We start from the raw sequence: 23,593 nt of genomic DNA, 5'->3' as shown, positions 1-23,593 counted from the left end.
AGGTACCCCCTTCGCATGGAGCGGATCCAATCCTAGACGGCCCTTCCAGAACTGCTATGGGTGGAGCACTGAACCCAGGAAGCATAAATGTTCTGTGAGGAGCAGAGAGGATGCTATACAAATACTCAGGATCAGAAACGGGTCTTTGGAATCAAGAACGCTGCCCCCTCTGGGTCTCCACTCTTTGGGCCCCCACTTCTGTTCCCCTCAGCCTGCAGTGAGCAAACAGCCGTCTGAAAGTTTTATGTGTCGCTCTGAAGTCTCCTTTGGTGAAATCCTAGGCAACGCTCTGCAGCTGACTCAGCGTAGCTTTCTCCCACTTTCATTCAGGAAACGCAGAGGAGCTAGAGTTTACAATAGGAATAAAATGTAGTTTAAAAAAATAAAAATATCTAAAGCTCCCCCTACAAGAAAAGCAAGAAGAATAGAAAATCCACATCCATTTGCAAAAACTAACATACTCTGTACCTCTTGGCCTGACGGAAAAGAGGAGCCTAGTTCTCAGCATGTGTCTTAATTATCTAAGTGTCAGACATACAGATCAGATCCACACATGAAGGTTCAGTTAAACTGATTTATTGCCTAAGCCTCTGCACAGAAATCTTCTCAACTAAAGTCATCACCTGCTTAGACTTAGAGAAAGATCAGCGGCATTCAAAGGGGGCTGGACTACCTATTTCACAGGTATTTCACTCACCCCCTGAGTTTTGCAATTCTTTCTCCTACGCTAAGTCTGAAAAATAAATCATGCAAAACTAAGATTTGACCGGCTAAGGAGCAGCACCAGCCCAACTTGGTAGATCTCAAAAAACTCAGCTGGCTCAGCCTGGCTGGGATTGAGGGAGGAGACCACCAGGAGAATTCAGGACTGGCAAGTTGAAACAACATCCCAAAAGAACATGGCCAAGAAAACCAAACGGATGTGTCCACGAAGATGCCAGGAGTTAACGCAGGCTGAAGGAGGCCAACAGGCTCAAAAGATACCACTGAGGAAGCCGATCTTTCTGGGCAAGTTGGAACCTGGAGATACGGTCATTCCCAGAACATAGAATAGAGTTGGAGGGGGCTTTGGAGGTCTTCTAGTCCAGGGGTGCCCAACCTGTGGGCCGTGGCCCACTACTGAGCCATGGCCTATTGGCCACCAAGCCTCATGAGTGGCTGGTTGGTGCATGCATGCGTGTGCACATGCACAGCCCCAGCCGCATGAGCATCACCGCCCCGTGGGCTTTCGCAGTCTCACTCAGACGAGCGCTCACAGCCCCACTCGTGCTAGCAATGGATGTCCATGCACACACATGCATTCCCAAAAAAACTATCCCTTCTTTTTCCCCTCCCCCTGCTTTGGGCCAACCCCGAAAGGTTGGGAAACTCTGTTCTAGTCCTACCACCTGCTCAAGTACGAGACCCTGCATCATTTCAGGCAAATTGCTATCCAGTCTCTTCTTGAAAGCCTCCAGTCATGGAGCACCCACAATTTCTGAGGTCAAACCGTTCCACTGGTGGATGGTTCTCACCGTTCGGAAACTTCTCCTTAGTTCTAGGCTGCTTCTCTCCTTGGATAATTTCCAGCCAATTCACACTCTTGCCGCCACAGGACAGCATAAGGAGGCTCCTCCTAAGTCACCCATGCCCAGAAAAATTCCCCGCCATTCCCCCCCCCCCGCCAGCTCCCAGGAAGCTCCGTCCCCCTTCAGGCCCCCCTCTCAAGCCAACTGCTGGGCCTGGAGTCACCCCCTTTAAAAGCACCTTACAAATCAAGGCCATGCTACAAAACTGGTTTGGCAGAATGAGGGGTTTACTCCCTCTCTCGCTCTCTCTGTATGTGCGTGGTGTGTGTGTGTGTGTGTGTGTGTATGAGGGGGGGAGAGAGAGAGGGAGAGAAAGAGGGAGAGGAAGACTACTTGTCTCATCAAGCATGGATAATGTGAAAAGAGCTGTGCATGGCATATTGGGGTCTCTACTCCACCACACAGACCAGGTCTCAGTGAGAAATTTGTTCTAATTCCACATAATTCCTATTTTCTATTAGCTCAGGATTAGTTTTCTCTGATTATACTTGTTTCAAAATTTCAAACCAGGATGGCAAATACAGGACAGTGTAGAATAATAATAATAATAATAATAATAATAATAATAATAATAATAATAATAATAATAATAATAATAGTAATAATAGTAATAAAAACAACCTTTATTGTCAAAGTACAACATGTGTACATTGAGATTAGCTGAGCCTCCCCCCCCGTGCTCTCTCCCCCCAACACGCAGTGACAACAAACCCTCCATCCCACCACACCATGTGGACCAACTACACCACACACCGGCCTCCCAAGTCAATTCTGCATAAGATTATGTCCCATTTAAAAGCCTAACAGCCCACGGATAAAAGCTATTTTTCAGCTTGAATGAAGAACTTGCAGTAAGAAAAGACAGGAGCGCCTGAGATAATTTTGCTAACATCTGATAATGGAAAAGGTCAGGGAGTTGCCTTATGGATTACACAAAGGCTTTTTGCAGGCCTTCAAACTCTGGGTGCCCAGGGCTACCTCACCTGCCTCCTGAAAGAGCTGCATGACTACAGGAAGCAACTCCAGTCATAAAATGGAATATTGAACAACTAAAAGCGGGGAAAGGCCAAGATCGTTTACTGCCACTTTATTTAAATCACTCACAAAAATTCTGAATCAGAAGAATCAGAAATTGGGATTTAAACTGCTGGGAAAACGTCAACAGGCTCAGAGATGCTGAGGATGCCACTTGGATGGCTGGAAGCGAGGGAGACCTCAGCACTCTTCTTAAGGATGAAAGCCGGCATTTAAAAAGCCCTCAGCTTCTCTCGACCGCAATGCCACCTCGATGCAAATGGACAGAGAGGAAGTCGAACAAGCGGCAGACTTTGTCTTCCTGGGGTGAAAACGTCACCGGGGTGGTGACTAGAAGAAGGAGAGGTCTCTTACTTGGGAGAAAGACTATGGCAACTCTGATGCTAAAGTGCAGAAGCCTCAGATTGCAACAGAAGTGGGGATTGTCCAGGCCAAGGTTTTCCCGGCTGTAACGCCTGGCTGTGAAAGCATCAGAAAAGCCGACCAGGGGAGAAAGAAGCCATTGGGCTGTGGTGATGGAGAAAATGGCTGAGAGCACCTCGGACGATCAGAGGGCCAAATCACCTCAGGCTGGACCAAGTCAAAAGAGGCGCTCGCTGGAAGGATAAAGTTGAAACTGAAATACTTTACAGGCACAATGCAAAATTTGGAGTCGGTGGAGAAAACCCTGTTACTTACAAACAAATTTTTAAAAAGGGCTGACAAGAGGGAGAGAAGCCATTCTCAAAATGATTTCCACCAGGACATGTAGAGTCAAAAGCAACTGAGCAATAATAACCAACATAATTGCTGTTCCAACTCAGTGGCCTTCCGTCTCTTTCCCCTTAGCTCATTCAAATAGCATAAAAACCCTTCCAGGCTGCAAGCCAGCCAGGTGACTTCTTCCTGGAGAAATGGCAGGAGGGGTTGGAATATAAGTTGGGGATGGAGAGGTGGCTGGGAGGATGTCCTCCTAACCAAACATCTTCAGGTTGTAGAAAGCAGCTATATTTGGGGGATTTGCCTCTTTTAAAGCACATTATACCAGGATATTGTTCTATACAAGTGAAAGTTCAGGCAAGTACCTCTAAGCCATTGCTCCAAGTTGTCACCAGCATGCCTTCATGCAGCAAAGGCTGTTTCTTAATTGAAGACAAATGTCCCTCGGCAAGAAAGCCGCACAAATCCCTCTGGCTGGGCCACTGCTTGAAACCAAAACCTCTAACCAAGGGCTCCTACAAAGCCACAGATTCGTGTAAATGGTCTGCAGCCTGGTTCAAATTAGCCCCAAATGGCTATGGAAAAATAAAGAACAACATGAAAGCAGAAACTGAGGCACAGTAACAAAAAGGGTGCAAACTGAGGGGAAAAAACGGCTAGAGCAAAGATGAAAAGGCATCCAAGTTATTTTTTCATTTTTATTTCTCTTGCATAAAATGTTTAATGTAAGCCCTATTTCCTCTTTCTTTTTTTTAGATAGGACTCGCGTTGGGTTGCCTTAAGCAGAAGGTCAGAAGAAAACAAAGGGGCAGCTCACAAAAGTTTCTGTTTTTAATACAATTTGTTAATCAGAAAAGGTGTGCCACTCCTGCGTATTTTTAACCTGCCAGAAAGGAAAGCAAGGACCAAACAGCTTCTTCCTGTTGTCCAGGATGGAATTGCAAACAACAACATCACTTTTCTTGGAAAGACAGAAGAAGACCAGCAAGTGCTGAATATACTTGCAAAGGTCACAAGGATCTTCCCCTGAGTTCTTTTTTCACATGTATTTGGGCTACACCCTTTATCCCCCACTCTGACATTTGATTTCTTCTTTTAAGTGAAGTCTGATGTATTTGTTTCCATAGCACTTTACTGTTATTTTTTTAACATGTCAAGATAGATTTAATTTTAATTTTGTTTTCTATTATTCAGTTTTGTGTCATCTGAACAATGGAGGTGCACCTGGAGGTGCACTCCAAGTTATTACAAAAAATGTTGAAAAGCACACCTGACCTGCATCCTCTCAAGCCAAATGAGGATTCAGGCTGAGCAAATTCCAGGTACTATTTTCCAGCCCACTTAGTTGCTGTGTCATCCAACTCATATTCAACTAGCTTGTCAATCAAAATATATGAACGATTGAAAACAAGATATTTTATGCTTATATAATTCCCACAACCTATTTTGGAAGTTACCCAATCAAAACACTAAAAGGGAAGAGTTGATCTTAGCAAATCCATATTGACCTCTGGCGCCGCATAATTATCCAGGTCCTTACTGTCAATTTCTCTCTGATCTGCTCTAGAACCTTTCCAGGTATTGGTCAGACTAATTATCCAGGGGTCCTTGAAACCTCCTAGAAAGAAAAGAGGCAACATTTGCCTACCTGTAGTCATTCTAGAGTTCTTAAAGAGTTAACAGACCCTCAGCAATTTCCTTCTGTATCCTAGGATAATCTTTTCCTGGAGATTTAATTCATGTAAAGAAAGTATTCCCTGGCCATATTGCCTTTCATTTCACATTTCAAATTTGCCACTTCATTCCATACTTCATTCATAACTGCAACACATCTTTCTGAAATCTGGCATCTACGTTCTCTTGCTTCTTCTTCCACCCCCTGCAATGCAGATGGTCCTTTGCAGAACTCCTGGTGGAAAAGCTACCCCCATGTGCTTTGGGGGGACCAACTGTCCATTTCTCCCATGGCCTCAAAGACTGAAAATGTCCCTGGTCAAAGATGAATTCTCCAACTCAGAGCAAGGCTTCAGGCAAGCCTCTGTCGCTTTTTTCTTAATTGAGGAGAATTTGTCCTACTAGATTAATTCTGTCTGGCAAATCTCTTTCTAACTGTCTAAAAGGCTGAGGGTGCTACTGGCACCAAATCGATGCTTTAAGGACATACAATCTTTTTGTTTGGGGGGTGGGGGGGATGCTCTGACCGGAAGGGCTGGCTTTGCCCTTTCAGGGTTGGGCATAATGCAGAAGAGCCAGAAGTGGAAAGGAAGGAAGGAAGGAAGGAAGGAAGGAAGGAAGGAAGGAAGGAAGGAAGGAAGGAAGGAAGGAAGGAAGGAAGGAAGGAAGGAAGGAAGCCTTCTGGAGTCTGGGAAACTGGAGCCAGTGGCCTTTGTTTACTGCCTGCAGTGGGATAAACTTATTCTGCCACAAGATGTTTCAAGGGGCATTTGGGTAGGTGGGATCCTACACCCAATCTCAAGAGTATCTTGTTTCTTAAAGCTCTGTTAGTTAGTGCCAAGCAGAGAAATTGTCCTGCATTTGTCTCTCCTGTTTTCACTTAATTTGATTTCAAACCTGAAAAGGAGAAGATGCCTTTGGTGGCATCTGGGATTCCCGCACTTAGCAAGGAGGTAGACAAGGGCTGGGTTTGCATGCCCGGAGGTTTTCCTACCCACCCCCGAGCTTTTCACAGTGTCCAAAAATCCCAAGGAAATTTGGGGTGTGTGTGTGTGTGTGTGTGAGGGGGCTCCCAGGAAGCTTTTTCTGGAAAATGCCCTCTCTGCTGCTGCTGTTAATGCTAAAGAAGAGGAGTGGATGGTGATTTTCTGCTGGACAATGTATGAATTCAATTCTTTGTTCCCCAAAGTCATTGTTCCCCAAATTTCTTTCTCCATAATTTTGATGAGAATTTTGTTTAAATTAAATGATCAGTTCAGTTTTTTTTTTAAAAAAAACTTCATGGAGGATCAAAAGGAAACTAAAATCCAGGTCTAAGCAGCCCATTTTCTGCTATTTCTCCCTTTGTCCAATATTTGGACTCTCAGGCAATTCACTCGTCTATGCAGCCACTTGATAGTTGAAGCCCAACCTCCAGAGGCTTGCAGAAACAGCCTGACAAATACTAGCAAAGGATTTCTTGCTACCATCCCACCAGCCTGACTTATCTTAATCACATTTGAGACCGGGTGTAAATCCAGATTTACACTTGCAAATGTCTGGCTCTGAAATCCAGCCAACATTCTTGACAGTTCCTGTTCCTGACACCCTCAGCTCCCGACTGAGAGCGGAGTGATGGCAGCCAGGAGATTAATCCCATTGGGAGATAGCCCTCCGAGTGAGCTTCTCCCCCGCCCACTCCGGGTTGGCCCCAGATGGGTCACCCCTTGGCTGCTCGAGCCTCTCCTTGACAGCAAGGACCTCAGAGGGGAAGGACAGCGTCAACGGAGCTCTTGCAGGGTGAGTCGGGGCTCTGGGAGTCAGGAGGATCCCACAAAATCCACTTCGGGATGGATGGAGCTAATCTTTAAAGCAGTATTTCTGAACTTTGGCAACCTTAAGATGGGTGGACTTCAACTCCCAGGTCTACCTATCTTAAAGCTGTCAAGATTGAATAGCACTGCTTTAAAGACATCCCTCAAGATTAGATTCTGTATGGAGTCGATCAGATTTCAGAAGAAGCTGAGGAGTGAGCAGAAAAAACACCTTCTTGGCTGTTCTGCACCCCATCCTGATGATGGTGGAGGGTCTACCTATCCAGGTGTGCTGTCCCAAGGCTGGAGACCTACTCAAGCCAAGAAAAGGTCCTGCAACTTTTAAAAACTATTTTGTATTTGTTCAACTTAGGAGGCACCCAGAAAACCCTACAATTATAAAGTGGGAAGCAAATCTGTATAATAAAATGACAAACAAAACCGCTGAATAACAATGCAATGCAACAGTTACGCTCTTCTACTCAACCAGACCATTTGTTTCAAGGCCAAATTGCTATTTCTAAATATTTCTCTACAACACAGAGTCAATCTATAGCCCCCCCTCCCCCGCAGTTTCTCCTCTGAGCATAACCACTGAAAACCTGCAAGACGACTATTTCCTCTTACATTGTGGTATCAAAACTCAGAAAAACCATAATATAAGCTCTAAAATAGGTGCAGCCACGTTTAAAAAAATAATTTTCTTCTGCCCATTCTTTGAGTCCAGCCCCTCCTGGTCTCCCCACCCCAAAATTACAAAGGCAGCCCTTTCCCCCTCCTGCAAAACTGACCGCAAGACATCTGGGCAGCTGCAGGGGGGGCAGCCCTTTCGCTTTGCTTTCCTCTGTGGGGACACTGGGCTGGGGTCCCCCTCCCCATGGGAGGCATCTCCGGGGAGAGCCCCCCCCCCGTCTGCAGGGTGATCTCAGCAGCCAGAGAAAAGGCTCACCATTGGATCCTGCCGGCCACATAAAGCCAAGACGGGCTGGTCCCCAGTTTGGTGAGCAGGACCATGGAGCCGGCTCTGACAGCTTGCCTTCCCTGGCACTCTGTGCGCCTCAGGCAGAGAAAATAAAACAATAACCACCTGGTGACATCTCTCCTCCTTCCTGGAAGAGCAGCAGGTAAACAATCCAATTATGCAGCGTGTGCGGAATGGCTCCCTAGCCAGGAGGCTTGCCTGCGGGTGGGACCCCCTAATTTCTATCACGCCTCCCTGCAGTGGAAGCCTTGCTCCTCCGCAGGAGACCAGAAGGGTTGCCAAATCTTCCCGAGGAACAGCCGGAGGCCAGGGGCCCCTCTGGCTTTCCTTTGGAAAGAGCTGGGGGGGAAGGCAGAACGTCGACCATCTTCTCCCCACTTTGGTGTGCAGGGAGCGAGAAACTGGCTCCCCCCCATCAAGTGTCCTCTTCAGGTTCTTCTCCAGCCACAGAGCAAGGAGTCATTGACCTCTCTGGGCTGGGGGGCTTCAAGTGAGCCTTGGTGGCGCAGTGGGCTAATGCCTCCTTAAGTAACACCAGCTGCCTGCAATTAGTGCAGGTTCGAGTCCCACCAGGCTCAAGGTTGACTCAGCCTTCCATCCTTCCGAGGTAGGTAAAATGAGGACCCAGATTGTTGGGGGCAATTAAGCTGACTTTGTAATAATGCCGCTTGGGGGGGGGTGAAAGCCCTAATAAGCAGGCATATACATAGAATGAAGGCTATTACTAAGCACATTGGTTTGTGCTTAAATTGTAAGCTGCCCTAAGTCTTCGGAGAAGGGCAGGATATAAATGGGATTAAAATAAAAAAATAAAAATAAGTGAGTAAGCCGAAAGCAGAGAGGCCTGAACCGGGTGGAGAGCGAGCGAAGCCATGGAAACCATGTCAGCTCAGCTCAGTTGCGTCCACCCTGGAACAAAAGGTGCCCAGTTGGGGCGGAAAGGCCATCACGCCTCACTTGTGACCTGAGGATCTCACTGTAAGGCAGCTTGATGTCAGGGGAGGGTCCCTGTGGCCCCTAGCTCCCTTGGGGACAAACTCTGCTTTGGCAGGACTTTTTGCATCTCTGGTGGGTTGAGGGGTGTGAAAGAAACCATTGTTCCTGACGTCTGACAAAGCTTAAAGCTGCCTTGATCTCCCCTCCAAGCACAGTACGAGAGAGGCCCCACATGCGCACCTGGCCCAAATATTCTGCCCTTACTCTGGCAAGGGATGCCTTTTTCAAAAACCCTCTTTTCCTGTTTAAGTATTTGCAGCAGCAGCAGCAGTCACAGCAATAAAACAATATGCAAAATATAAAAGGCATCAATAAAATCAATACAATTGAAAAGAAAAGTGTAATGTATTGGGCCTTTTACTTGAACTGTTTTCAAGTGTCTTTGAATGCTGCTTGAGATTGCTTAATTAGGGTGTCTGTGTAACAGTCGTTGGGTGCCCAGACATGCAGTCTCCAGGACGATCATTGGTTGGCTCTGGGGCGGGAATAGGTTCCTTTAAACCTATTGGCCGCCGCCTAGTGGCCAACCATATAAGTAGCTGCATAGAAGCTTCTGTTCCCAGTTCTGTTCCTGTTACTACAATAAAGTAATGTTCCTGTTTGAACCCTCTCGTCTCGCCTCCTGCTTCCCAAGAATCCACCACACAACAAAAAGTAAAATCATTATCCTTACACCCATTAACCACACGGCTCCCAGGCAGGACACAGAAAGTCAGTCCTGGGCTAAAAATAGCTGCCCATCCTGGCCTTTTCAGGCAGAATAAGCAGGTAGCTGAGATTTGTCTCCAATTTTTCTTCCAGTGTTTGGTCATTCAGCTCACTGGGCCCAGGTCAGCATCTTCCTTCTCTCTGGGACAACGAGTGGGAGATAGTTGCATGCTGGGGGGAGGGGGGGCAGCAGTGGGTGGGGCCAGAAACCAAAGGGGGACTTCTCCACCTTTTTTCTCTTTGTCCAAAGCAATCAACAAACACAAATGTAAAGAGCTCTGTGTGTGTGTTGAATCCCCAGAAGATGCAAAGGGCCCAAGGGAGCTTCCTTCTGCTGCACTCGCACTGTGCAAGCCACGGTTCCTCTACCTCAACCACCTCGTCTGCTCCCCTTTTAAGGCATCAGCACCCTTTTTGAAATATCAGTGGCATTTTTTACAATCCCAAGATTAACATCTGGAAAGAAGCCGCCCAGCAGCTGTTGTGGCCCGTCACAAATAGGCTGTTCCAATGCTTCTCTTCTCCAGAAGAAGCTTGCCAGCCCAGCCTCTCTGTTGTGTTGCTTTGCACAAAGGAACAGGCAAACGTGGACAGTGTTGAAAGCAGCAGAGGCTGCTGGGTTGCAAACAGGCTTCCGGTCGAGGTATCTAGATGCAACCCAGGTCTTCCTGTGCAGCCATCGATATTTATTGGTCCTCTTTTGTCCAGTGTTACTGGTGGAAAGCAAAATAAAATGAAATAATGTAATCTAATCTACAGTGGATTCCAGCATTGTAACCTATGTGATATATCTCTTACACAGTAAATCAGATGTCCTAGGAGTCTGGATCTCATTCCAATTTTGCTCACCCCCATTTTCTCACCGTGAAAGAAAAATATGCGAAGCATGAAGTTAGACGAGTCCAAATTACAAAGGAAGGACTGAGAATCTTTACATGAAGGAAAATATTAGACGTTTTTGCAAGTGGCAGAATAGTGTGGAAAGGTCCTGACATTCAGGAAATCACTCAATACTGTACATAGGAAGCTCAGAAAATCACCAAATACGTAGGAAGCAGCCTTACCCATCAGTCAGCCTTGTAATGGTTTGAGGAAATCTTGAACAGAGGAAAAAAATAGGGCACTTAAATATGGATCCTCAACAAGAAAGGGGAGGGGGGTGAGCAATCCAAAAATAGGCCTACATTTGTACAACCTCTGGAGCCATGCCATTCTATGTCATGGTTTATGGAACAAGCCATAACTTGTCTGGTCCATATAATGAGATAAGACAAACCCAAACAAATCCTATTACAGATAAGCACAAGACACGAATCTAGTTTGACAATTTTTCCCTAACAGTTTTTTGCAGAATTCCTGTACAGCCTGATATCACAGCACATTTAATGGGGCCGGTTGGCTCTTTGGTTGTGGTAACTGCCAAAGAGTGTCAGCTGACTAACAACCCCCCCCTTCCTGCACTGACTTAAGCACATGGCACTCCATTGCCTTATGTAAGCACATCAGATGGCCATGAGATGGCAGGAGAGGAAGTCTTCTCTTTGCTGCCCTCTAGTGGTCCTCCAGTCTATGCAGCCTGAATGAGGCATGTTGCAGAGACAACTGAGCCATTTTTAGAGTGTCAGCCTTACCAGATAGACCAGATGGGAAACATAACCAGCTGAAGTACAGTCATGGCCGAAATTGTTGGCACCCCAGAAATTTTTCCAGAAAATCAAGTATTTCTCACAGAAAAGCATTGCACGAACACATGTTTTGCTATACACAGGTTTATTCCCTTTGTGTGTATTGGAACACAACAAAAAAGGGAGGAAAAAAAGCAAATTGGACATAATGTCAAACAAAACTCCAAAAATGGGCTGGACAAAATTATTGGCATCCTTAACTTAATATTTGGTTGCACACCCTTTGGAAAAAATAACTGAAATCAGTCGCTTCCTATAACCATCAATAAGCTTCTTACACCTCTCACCCAGAATTTTGGACCACTCTTCCTTTGCAAACTGCTCCAGGTCTCTCTTATTGGAAGGGCACCTTTTCCCAACAGCAATTTTAAGATCTCTCCACAGATGTTCAATGGGATTCAGATCTGGACTCATTGCTGGCCACTTCAGAACTCTCCAGCACTTTCTTGCCATCCATTTCTGGGTGCTTTTTGACGTATGTTTGGGGTCATTGTCCTGCTGGAAGACCGAAGATCTCGGACGCAAACCCAGCTTTCTGGCACTGGGCTCTACAGTGCGACCCAAAATCCTTTGGTAATCCTCAGATTTCATGATGCCTTGCACACATTCAAGTTACCCAGTGCCAGAGGCAGCAAAACAACCCCAAAACATCATTGAACCTCCACCATATTTCACTGTAGGTACTGTGTTCTTTTCTTTGTAGGCCTCATTTCATTTTCGGTAAACAGTAGAATGATGTGCTTTACCAAAAAGCTCTATCTTGGTCTCATCTGTCCACAAGACGTTTTCCCAGAAGGATTTTGGCTTACTCAAGTACATTTTGGCAAACTGTAATCTTGCTTTTTTATGTCTCTGTGTCAGCAGTGGGGTCCTCCTGGGTCTCCTGCCATAGCGTTTCATTTCATTTAAATGTCGACAGATAGTTTGCGCTGACAGTGATGCTCCCTGAGCCTTCAGGACAGCTTGCATTCCTTTGGAACTTGTTTGGGGCTGCTTATCCACCATCCGGACTATCCTGTGTTGCAACCTTTCATCAATTTTTCTCTTCCGTCCATGACCAGGGAGATTAGCTACAGTGCCATGGGTTGCAAACTTCTTGATAATGTTGCGCACTGTGGACAAAGGCAAATCTAGATCTCTGGAGATGGACTTGTAACCTTGAGATTGTTGATATTTGTCCACAATTTTGGTTCTCAAATCCTCAGACAGTTCTCTTCTCCTCTTTCTGTTGTCCATGCTTAGTGTGGCACACACAGACACACAATGCAAAGACTAAGTGAACTTCTCTCCTTTTTATCTGCTTTCAGGTGTGATTTTTATATTACCCACAACAGTTACTTGCCCCAGGTGAGTTTAAAGGAGCATCACATGCTTGAAACAATCTTGTTTATCCACAATTTTGAAAGGGTGCCAATAATTTTATCCGGCCCATTTTTGGAGTTTTGTTTGACATTATGTCCAATTTGCTTTTTTTTCTCCCTTTTTTTGTTGTGTTCCAATACACACAAAGGGAATAAACCTGTGTATAGCAAAACATGTGTTCCTGCAATACTTTTCTGTGAGAAATACTTGATTTTCTGGAAAAATTTCTGGGGTGCCAACAATTTCGGCCATGACTGTAATTCTACTTTACTGTAAAGCTACATTGGCAAAATCTTGCAAATTTGAAAGCACCACCCCGTGTTCTCCCACTGTCTCCTTACAACCAGAGAAACAAGGGAGGGTCCCTTGCCCCACCCACTCTCCAGCTGCGGGCTCTGCTCTCTCTTATCAGACTGGTCCCACACAGCTTCCTTCCACCCCAGCTCCCACGGTCTTTGCCACGTAAGGTTTCCGAGGGAGGGAGATGAAAGGTGAGCTGTGCATCACACACACAGTCCCTGGAGAGGCCAGGTAGCCCAGAGCACTGATTGGCTGCAGAGAAGAGGCCACGCCTACTGCTGGATTAAGAGCAGTAGCCTTGCACACTCTTTCCTAGCGCAAAAGACCAAAGGAATGTGAGACAGTTCCTGGAAAAAGAGAGAACTTTCAGATTAGTTGGACTGTGTCCTGCAACAAGATTGACTGAGAGTTGAAGAGCAGAGGCTACACCTATTGTGAAGTTCCCAGATCGAGCTGGTGGCAATGACAGCTTCCTTGAGCAACCTATTGTTTCTTTCCCCCTGCAGAAGAAAAAGAGGCTTTGAGCAAGAGAAGGCAGTTTTGTAACTCCAAGATTAGATAATCTGTGCAAGGCAGTTCCCTCTCTTCTAGAGCAGGCAAGTCAGCAAGCTTGATTGTCTTTTGTAACTTCTATCACACAATGTGACACTGCGCACCATCACAAGTGCGCACGGCTGGCTATTCTTCCCTGGCAAGTGTAACAAACCAGGATATTTCCCAGGCCTTCAGACCAGCACATTCATGAGGCACCACAAATATTTCCAGCCCGCCTCAGAGAATTCTTCCAAACCTGCAGAAAACAGGAAATGATTCAACTGGTTGAATAATAACAGAGCTCTGAGTTTTCCCAACTCAAAGTACACACTTCTGCTGTGTGCTAAGAACTGGAATAGGCAGAAAAGCCTATTAAAATTTGTATTTGTAAAATTAATGACCAAATGGACATCTTTCAGATTATCATTAAGAGTTGTGCTTAGATTTTATTACAAGTTTATTACAAATTTATTTAGAATTTGTTTTCTAAAGCACAAGAGTTTACAGTCCTCTGCAAATTAAGACTGGATTGCCCGCTGATAATACCAAACCAGCAATTGGTTTTGTTAACCCAGTGTTGCAGTATGTTGTTTGAACCCAGTCCTTTTCATCAGGATTCTTTGGAAATTAATGCAAAATAGAAAAGATACTTTAAGCTGTAATTTTGTTATTGTTTTCTCCAAAAATCACACTGCCAACAATCTGTCTTTGGGGACTTCTGGAGCAGCTGTGGACCAAATCTAGCCTGCAGGCCATTGGGCACCCATGCCTTTTGTGGGCTTTCTCCCAGAATTTTTAGTAACAGACACACCAACTGAGGAATTCTGGGACCTGAACATCTCAAGGTTGCTAAGATATAAAAAAGTGAGTAGAAGACAATGCTAGTACCACCCAGATGCCTCAACTTTAGTTCCACAGTTTCAGCAATTGTTGGCGAGGAAACTGGCATAACCACTAAAGCAGCATAAAAGAATACATAATATGGATGGTAAACTATACTGAGAAATAATCCCAAGGTATCCTAGAAAAAAGCATCAGCAAAGCAGGCGCATTTTCTTGCCTAGACGTTCTCCAGAGCTAAGCTTGACCCCAAGGAGATTTTATTGTTTAACATAATTTTAAAACTGTACACAGAACATAGAATAACAGAGTTGGAAGAGGCATTGAAGGTCTTTTTTCAACTTTATCTTTATCTTTATCTTTATTAGACTTATGGGCAAAAGCCCCCCTGGTCACGGCTCCTATATGGTCTTCAAAACTGAGCCGCGAATCCAGGAGGATGCCCAACTTGCGAGCCCTATCAACGGGGGGTAACACCTCACCCCCCCATTATTAAAGGTGGAATGAACTGGTTAGTCCAAGATGCCGGTATGCACAGCCACTCAGTCTTGGTGGGATTGAGATGAAGCCTGTTCCTCCCCATCCAGACCTGGACCGCCTCCAGGTAACGTGACATCACGGCGAGGGCATCACTGGGTTGGTTCAGGGTGGAGAAAAAAAGTTGGGTATCATCAGCGTACTGATGATACCCCACCCCAAAACCACGAATGATCTTGCCCAGCGGCTTCATATAGATGGTTGAACAGGAGGGGAGAGAGAACCGACCCCTGAGGAACTCCACAAATGAGAGGCCTCGGGGCGGACCTCTGCCCTCCCATCAACACCGGCCCAGGAGATAGGAGGAGAACCACTGCAAAACAGTGCCTCCCACTCCCAACCCCCTGAGACGCCGCAGTAGGATACCATGGTCAATGGTATCAAAAGCCGCTGAGAGATCTAATAGAACTAGGACAGAGGAACAACCCCTGTCCCGAGCCCGCCAGAGATCATTCACCAGCGTGACCAATGCTGTCTCCGTGCTGTACCCAGGCCTGAAACCTGATTGGTACGGGTCCAGATAATCAGTTTCCTCCAGGAACAGAGGAAGCTGATGCGCCACCACACTCTCAACAACCTTCGCCAGGAAGCGAAGGTTGGAGACCGGATGATAGTTGTTTAAAATCGCTGGGTCCAGGGCAGGCTTCTTGAGAAGGGGCCTCACCACCACCTCCTTCAAAGCGGCGGGGAAGACACCCTCACTCAAAGAGGCAGATATTACTGCCTGGAACCAGCTCTGTGTCTCCTCCCGAGCCGCATAAATCAGCCAGGAGGGACACGGGTCCAATAAACAGGTGGTGGAACTCAGCCTCCCCATAATCCTATCCACATCATCAGGGGAAACAGGATTGAACTCAGTCCAGTTAACATGCTCAAGACCGTCCAATTCCTCCACATCAGACTCTGCCCAGTTAGAGTCCAAACCGGCCCGGATCTGAGAGATTTTGTCCGTCAGATGATGGCTAAACTCCTCAGCCCGCCCTTGCAAGGGCTCCTCCCTCACCTTCTAGTCCAGCCCTCTGCTCGAGCAGGAGATCCTGTAGGATTTCAGTGTATGTTTCAGTGATATTACATTTTGCATTTATGTCTTTTTGTGCTGTGAACGTGCTGATCATCTTCTGGATAGAGAGTTGGCTTTTCTCTCCATTTTTGTTTGGATGTGTGTAAATTAAAAGGATGAGAGAGATCAGGGAATGAGAGTACAAATGAAGGTGGCAGGGATGGGCAGGCAATAATAGTAATTACTACTACTGTGATGATGATTGTGATGATGCTTTTATTCAACAGTACAAGGGATAAAAATAATTACGTTTCTGCTATTTTTGGGAAATACAAGTTCCTGTCAGGAATCTAGGAATTATCCAAGTAACATGGGTCCAGCAAGGTGTTTTTTGCAAATGCACAGTTGATATAGCCAAAATAGTTCTTGTAAAAATGTATTTACTCTGTTATTCCACCTAATAGTCCATTAACTATAAGAATGACTTTGTAAGAACTTTTTCATCATCCACCCATTTGATCCCTAGATCTCTACATTTTGTAATTTTCCCCCAGTTCTGTACCCTTGGCTGTACTGTCTCTCTGGGGTTGCCAAATCTACAAAAAATATTCTTTTCAATTATTTATAAGACTTGTTTGCTGCCCATCTCACCTAGAGGCGACTCTGGGCGGCTTGCAAAGATCAAAAGCCAAAAGAAAATTCAAGCAATAAATAATCATAATAATCCTTGGACGTAATCCCCAATTAGGCATCTTGAGTGCAATCTCAAAACAACTGAACTCCATCAACATCGAGAAAATCCCCATCAGTCAAGGCAGCGTGACTCAGAACAGCTTACATCCTGCAATGATACCTCTAAAAAACTGTCCCTTTTTACAATCCTATAATCTCTTAATTTGGGATAGAGCCGAGTGACTGGATGGAGTTGAGCATTTACTGGCCGGATGCCCTTCCTGACATCTAGGCAGAGTTCTGGGCAGATATGTTCTCTTTCCCCCCTAGAAGAGAAACATCTGCTGCTATCTAGGATTGACCTCTCAACCTTCTGAGTGGGTGGCGAGCATCTTCATCTCTAGGCCACATAATACTTCTAACTCCACAAAACATCAACATCTCCTTATTTCAGGTCCTTGGGAAGGACTCCGTAGGTGGATAAAAATGCCAAATCCAGTCTGAACATTTGGTTGACTGTGCAACGAACCATATAATAATTTACAATTAAAAGATGGGAGGAAGGGAGCAGGATCTCCTCATAATCTGTCAGCTACCTCCAGTCTGGGGCCCAAAGACAACTATTGTTATATCTATAGTGTTGTGTTCCAGATGGCAATCAATTTGCATGCCAAAGTCCCCTAAAATGTCAATATCTTCATTTGCAATAAATTTTTCAATGTTGTTTCGTACCACATTTGGGAAAGTTGGGAATTGAGTGTTTTTCCATAGATTTCAAGGGATCACAGTGGTTGGTTGTTTGACAGGTAGGTAGGCTGATTTAACTGATTCACCCAAAAGATTAAAGACAAACTTCCCTGCACCCCAGCATAAATCCCCCCCCCCCGCCCTGGGAAAAAACGCTGAACTATGAACCAGCCAGAGCAGTGGAGCTCATCTCCTGAGCCAAATACCCTGGGTTACTCTGAGCAATTTCTTGCATTCACTAGTCGCACCATCCATGGTTTCACCCAACTTTCCTTATAAACGCTGCATTGCCCTTTGATACATGTTTAATCCTTGTTTGCATCATGTTTGTTTCCATTTTTTTACAGCTGCAAAAAGGAACCTGTTTCCCTCTGGATAGTGCCAGCTTGCAACCATTACCAGTTCCTGGTCCTGCCCACTTTATTTTCAATTTCTTTTATGTATTGGTCATATAATGTAATTATTTCCTCCATGTTTTTTTCTTCAATTGTTTTACTGTCAGTAAACCATGACCTCCAATATTTCATGCTACTTGTAGTCAATAAACTTCACCATGGAAGCGGTATATGACGCACTAGCATCAGTTTTGGGTTTTCTAATTTAAATTGTTTGATTCAAGCTGTATCCAGTTTTCTCCATCGGCAGCATATCTTATTACAGTATTGGTACACCCATTATCCATGGCTGCACAGTAATTATATTTCCACCATTTTACTTTCAGTGTAGAACTTTTTAAATATTCTAAGAGTTTATAACTTCACTATGCAAGATGTTTTATGATCCAAGTATTCCTAGATATTTGTAATGTTCTTCTATGGCAAATTGTATCATTTTTTTTCCCTTTCTTTATGCTGAGCACTGCACATTTGTTAAATTCAAATTCCATATTGAAATCATCACCATATATCCTTACAATATAAAGGATTCACTTTCAGTTTTTGATTTTCCATATACTTTCAATCAAGTGTGTACAAAAATTACACTATTTTTCCATTTTGACAGTTCGTATCCAGGTTTTGTTTTATTCAGGATTATTAGTGAAAGGTATTACCGAGACAGTAAAAATCAAAAGAATGAATCTCCTCGAAAAATTCCTGCTCTGATGTTTACATTTCCCATTTCCCATCAAAGTTGCTTTCTATTTTTTCATAGCTTCTTTTACAAAATTCTGGTTTTGTGCACTAATCCCAAATACTGTATTCGCAAGCATTTACTGTATGCAGCAAAGTGAAGAAAAACAAATATCCGTTTATAATAATTCCAAACTTCTTGTAAGTTAGTTTTCCTTCACTTGTAGTTTTAAAATATCAATTTGTCAACCAGCAATTGGTCTTTTGCTCTTTGTGAAATTTTAGCAAATCTTTTGTTCAAATGAATACATGAAATGTTTGAACACTGCATACCAGTTAGCAGTCTGAGCATTCTTGGCAAATGAAAACTGTTCCACCATTGCTTGCAAGTGTACACTTTTGTCTGTTTTTTATTACTAAAAGTGTTCTACTAGTTGCCATTCATCCTTCAAAGTTTCCAGTTTGAAACGTGACATTAAATGGAATAATCCATCTTTTATGAAGTTTCATCGGATGCATGAGCCAAAATCCAGGTCCTCCCACTTTTCCTGCTGCACTCCAGTTTTTGACTTGCTTTGCTTGGTTTTTGATTTCTGATGTAATAGCTATTTGGACTGAGCAAAAGATTTGCACAGTCTCTTTTCTCCAGCCATACCCAAATCCTTTTAGTCTCCAGGTCCTTATTCATCTTACTTGCTCTTCTCTGCACTTTTTCTATCTTTCTTGTAATGTGCTGACCAAAATTGGATGCAGTATTCCAGATGTGGTCTTACTAAGGTTTTATAAAGCAGTACGAATACTTCGTGTCCTTTTGATTCTGTGCCTCTCTTTATACAACTAAGGATTATATTAGCTTTTTTGGCTGCTGCTGCACACTGCTAACTCATAGTCAAGGGATCGTCCACTAGGACTTCAAAGTCCCTCTCACAGTTACTGTTTTTGAGCCAGGCTTCATCTAATCAGTACTTGTACCTTTGGGTTTTCCTGCCTAAGTGTAAAAACCCTGCTTGTCTCCATTTTCTCCAGCAGCTTTGGATTTTAGACCTCATAACCCCTTCGGACACCCGGCTTGTCAAGCTGGGTTGTTGGGGCTGAAAGCCAGCGTAGTGGAAGGGAGACAACTGCAGAAGACAGGAGCGCCCTCTCTGTGACACAGCCTTTCCTCAACAGCACCTGGCCATCCCTGGGGCTGTGGAAATTACAGATCATAACTCAGCATAAGCCACAGTTCCTATTACGTGTAACCTGAGGCTTCAGGCTTCAGGGTAATTTGAGAAAAAAACAACAGGTGATGCCCCTCTGAGTGCGGCCAGAGAAGAACCTGCTTCCTGCCAGGTGACTCCCAGCGGCCCATATCAAACTCAGAGGCCTCCAGACGGGCTTGGGAGAGCAGAGACGAAGCCTCTGATGCCCAGGGAAACCCAGAGCATCCCCTTCCCCGTTTGGCAAGATCAGGCTTGCAGGCGGTCCAGCTCACTGTAGACCCTGATGAAGGGGACATAGATTGTGAAAGACGGGCATCCTTTATTGAAATTGTCCTGCAAAACGTTATACATATATCTACACACCCAAGCGGCCATGATACATATTTCTTCTTGTTGTTCAACTTGTTTTCCTTTTCTTTTTCATTTTTTTTCTTCTTGTTAGGAAACGAAACTTAGACTGGCACTACGTCCACATGGAGAGAAGTAAGCAGTGGGGTACCACAAGGCTCTGTCTTAGGCCCAGCACTCTTCAATATCTTCATCAATGACTTAGATGCGGGAATTGAAGGGGAACTCATTTGCAGATGACCAAACTGACAGGAGTAGCCAACACCCCAGAAGACAAACTCGGGATCCAAAAAAAATCTTGACCAACTTGAACAATGGGCCCTATCCCACAAAATGAGTTTCAATGTGGAGAAAAGCAAAATCTTACCTTTAGGCAGGAATAACCAAAGGCACAAATACAGATTGGGCGAGACTTGGCTTGGAGGCAGTAACTGTGAGAGGGTCCTTGGAGTCCTAGTGGACAATCACTTAACCATGAGCCAACAGTGTGCAGCAGCAACCAAAAATGCTAATACAATTCTGGGTTATATAATCAGAGGGATAGAATGAAGATCACACAAAGTATTATTACCGCTTTACAAAACCCTAGTAAAACCACACCTGGAATACTGCAGCCAGTTTTGGTCACCATATCACAAAAAGGATGTTGAGAGTTTGGAGAAAATTCGGAGAAGAGCAACTAAGATGATTAAAGGCCTGGAGACTAAAACATATGAAGAACGGCTGCAGGATTTGGGTCTGGCTAGTCTAAAGAAAGGAAGAAATAGGGGAGACATAATAGCTGTGTTCCAGTATCTGAAGAGCTGTCACAAGGCAGAGGGGGTCAGGTTGTTCACCAAAGCACCAAATGGAAAGACGAGAAACAACAGTCGGAAACTGACCAAAGAGAGAAGCAACCTGGAACTAAAGAGAAATTTCCTGACAGTGAGGACAATCAACCAGTGGAACAGCTTACCCCCAGAACTCGTGGGTGCTCCATCACTGGAGATTTTTAAGAAGAGACTGGACATCCACCTGTCTGAGACGATATACTGTAGGTTCTCCTGTTTGAGCAGGGGGCTGGATTAGAAGACCTCCAAGGTCCCTTCCAACTCAACTCAACTCAACTCAACTCTACTCTACTGTACTCTATTCTATTCTATTCTATTCTATTCTTCCATTCCATTCCATTCTATTCTATTCCAAACTTTTAAAAACCACTGTGTGTTTTTAAAAGGCCTGCTACTATGCAGGGGGAGAAAGTATCTGTGGAAGCACCCAAAAATCTTGGTAATGTTCTGCCCAGGAAGACAACTGGCTGGGGGCTGCCAGGAAGAGATGTGCCAGTTGGGCTGCAGATCTAGGTCTAAACACCTCCTCCCCATTTCAAATAACAAGAAACAGATAGCTGCCCACCATATCCACCTGCCTCAAAAAGACTGTAGGTGATTCAAGGTAATGGCAGGAAGCAGTCAAAGCATCTCTGGCAGAGGCACCCATAACAAGTTATGTTTTAGGTCAGGGGTCTTCAAACCTGGCCCTTTAATGACTTGTGGACTTCAACTCCCAGAATTCCTCAGCCAGGCACAGTGGCTGAGGAATTCTGGGAATTGAACTCCACAAGTCCTAAAAGGGCCAAGTTTGAAGACCCCTGTTCTAGGTAGTGGCTGTGTTGCAAATGCATCCACAACGTGTGGATTTTTCATGTTCTCCTAGAGCAGGGGTCTTCAACCCATGGTCCGTGGAACAGTACCGGGCTGCGACATACCAGCAACCCACACAAACAAGCAAAGCCCCATCCCCTAGACGCAGGCAGCACACAAAATCACACACCCTCCGGGCCGTGGAAAAACTCCTCTCCACAGAACCAGTCCCTGGTGCCCAAAAGGTTGGGGGCCTCTGTCCTAGTTGTGCATCAGAAGAAGGTGTTTGACTCAAAACAGGACCCAAGTTTTTATCTCCAGAAGCTCACTGGGGACTTGAGGCCAATTCTTCCCTAATTCACAGGGTCAATGTGGCGCAGAAGACTGGGAGGGGGTGTGCTGTGCACCCAACCTTAAGTTTCTAAATAAAATCTCCAATATAACAATCTAAAAAATAAATAAACAGTCTTGAAACTGGAAAGTTGGTAGCCCAAAACACCTGGGACCTTTTTGCCTGGACATTCATTTTTGAGTAGATTTGCAGGTGTCTGTGCTGAACAGAGAAAACAGGTTCCAAAGCAGCTTCCTTTTATGAACTTTTAGTCCAAATAATTTTTAAAAGTACAATGGCAACCTGCCCTCTCTTCTTCTCCACCAACGGCCCAACACGAAAGCTATTTTTGCAGAACACACTCAGGGTGCCAGGTTGGGCTTTGGGAGAAAGGCTAAAAGCTTGCAGGAGAGAGGGTCTGGTTTGCTGCAGTGTTTGTGTCCTCTGGGCTCGGAGCCTTTCCTCGGAAGGAGGAGCAGAAAAATACCTTAAATAAACAAGCAAACAGATGCACCGCTACTGGCCAGAGCAAGAGCAGGTCAGACTGGTTCTGCACTGAGAGGCATTGCATACATTCTCCACATGGTTAGGTGGCCAAAGACAATGTTAACTATCTGTAAATCACACTTGCCAAAGCTGGATAGACTTCATCTCCCAGAATTCCCTACCCAGCAGGGCCAATGGGGAGAATCCTGGGAGATGATCCCAAATCTGGAGGGTGCCTGATTGAGGAAGGCTGTTTCTTTCACAGCCGAGGAGGGTAGCTCTCCAACCCAGGATTGAGAGCTGTCAGCCATACCCAGCCCATCGTTTAGCCTTGAACACATTCAGACTTGAACATTGCGCCCTATCCAACAAAATGAAATTTAACGTAGGTAAAAGGGAGGCTTTACACTTAGGCGAGGAAAACCAACCGTACAGGTACAGACTAGGTGAAACTTGGCTTAATTCCAGTAATTGTGAGAGGGGTCTTGGAGTTCTAATGGAGAATCACTTAAATATGAGCCAACAATGTGTAGCAGCAACCTAAAAAGCCAATGCAATCATAGAATGCATTAATAGAGTGATAGAATCAAGATCACGTGAAGTATTAATACCACTTCATAATGCTTTAGTAAGACCACACTTGGAATACTGCATCCAATTTTGGTCACTACAATATAAAAAAGATGTTGAGACTCTGGGAAAAGCGCAGAGAAGAGCAAAAGGATGATTAGGGGGCTGGCGGCTAAAACGTGAACAGTTGCAGGAATTGGGAATGTCTAGTCTAGTGAAGAGAAAGACTAGGGGTGACATGATAGCAGTGTTCCAATATCTAAGTGGCTGCCAGAAAGATGAGGGGGCTAAACTATCTTCCAAAACACCAGAGGGCAAGACAAGAAAGAATGGATGGAAGCTAATCCAAGAGAGAAGCAACCTAGAACTAAGGAGAAATTTCCTGACTGTGAGAACAATCAACCAGTGGAATGGAACTTGCCTTCAGAAGTTGTGGGTGCTCCAACACTGGACGTTTTAAGACGAGACTAGACAATCATTTGTCTGTAATGGTATAAGGTCTCCTCCTTGAGCAGGAGCTTCTTGCTTCCCTTCCTACTCTATTGCCATCCATCAGGGAAGCCAAGGCAGTGGCTTCAGGTTCAGGGGACCCCTTTCCACTCACCATCTGGACTGCCAAAGTCGCATTTTAACATGCTTAACAGAGAACAGAGGAGCACAAGTTCTGTACTTCCATGGCAGGTACAGAACAAAATAAAACAAGCATGGCCTTCCGTAACACCCCTTTTTCTTTTTCTTTTAATGAAGGGACAGGTTTGTTTGCTTTCCCAGCCTCTGCTGGTTATGTGCAATTTCTGCAGCTCCAAGTTCCAGGCCTGGCCCGGCCCAG

The 23,593-nt window shown here is 44.9% G+C and overlaps 1 protein-coding gene across 4 annotated transcripts in view; it reads right to left on the bottom strand.

Annotated features, from left to right (window-relative positions):
* NHERF2 (NHERF family PDZ scaffold protein 2) overlaps positions 1-23,593 on the bottom strand; it is an 85,873-nt gene that overhangs the window by 18,889 nt on the left and 43,391 nt on the right. The window lies entirely within an intron of this gene.

Source organism: Vipera ursinii, assembly GCF_947247035.1.
Source record: "Vipera ursinii genome assembly, chromosome: 13".
NCBI lineage: Eukaryota > Metazoa > Chordata > Lepidosauria > Squamata > Viperidae > Vipera > Vipera ursinii.
This window is presented reverse-complemented; position numbering and strand designations above follow the sequence as displayed.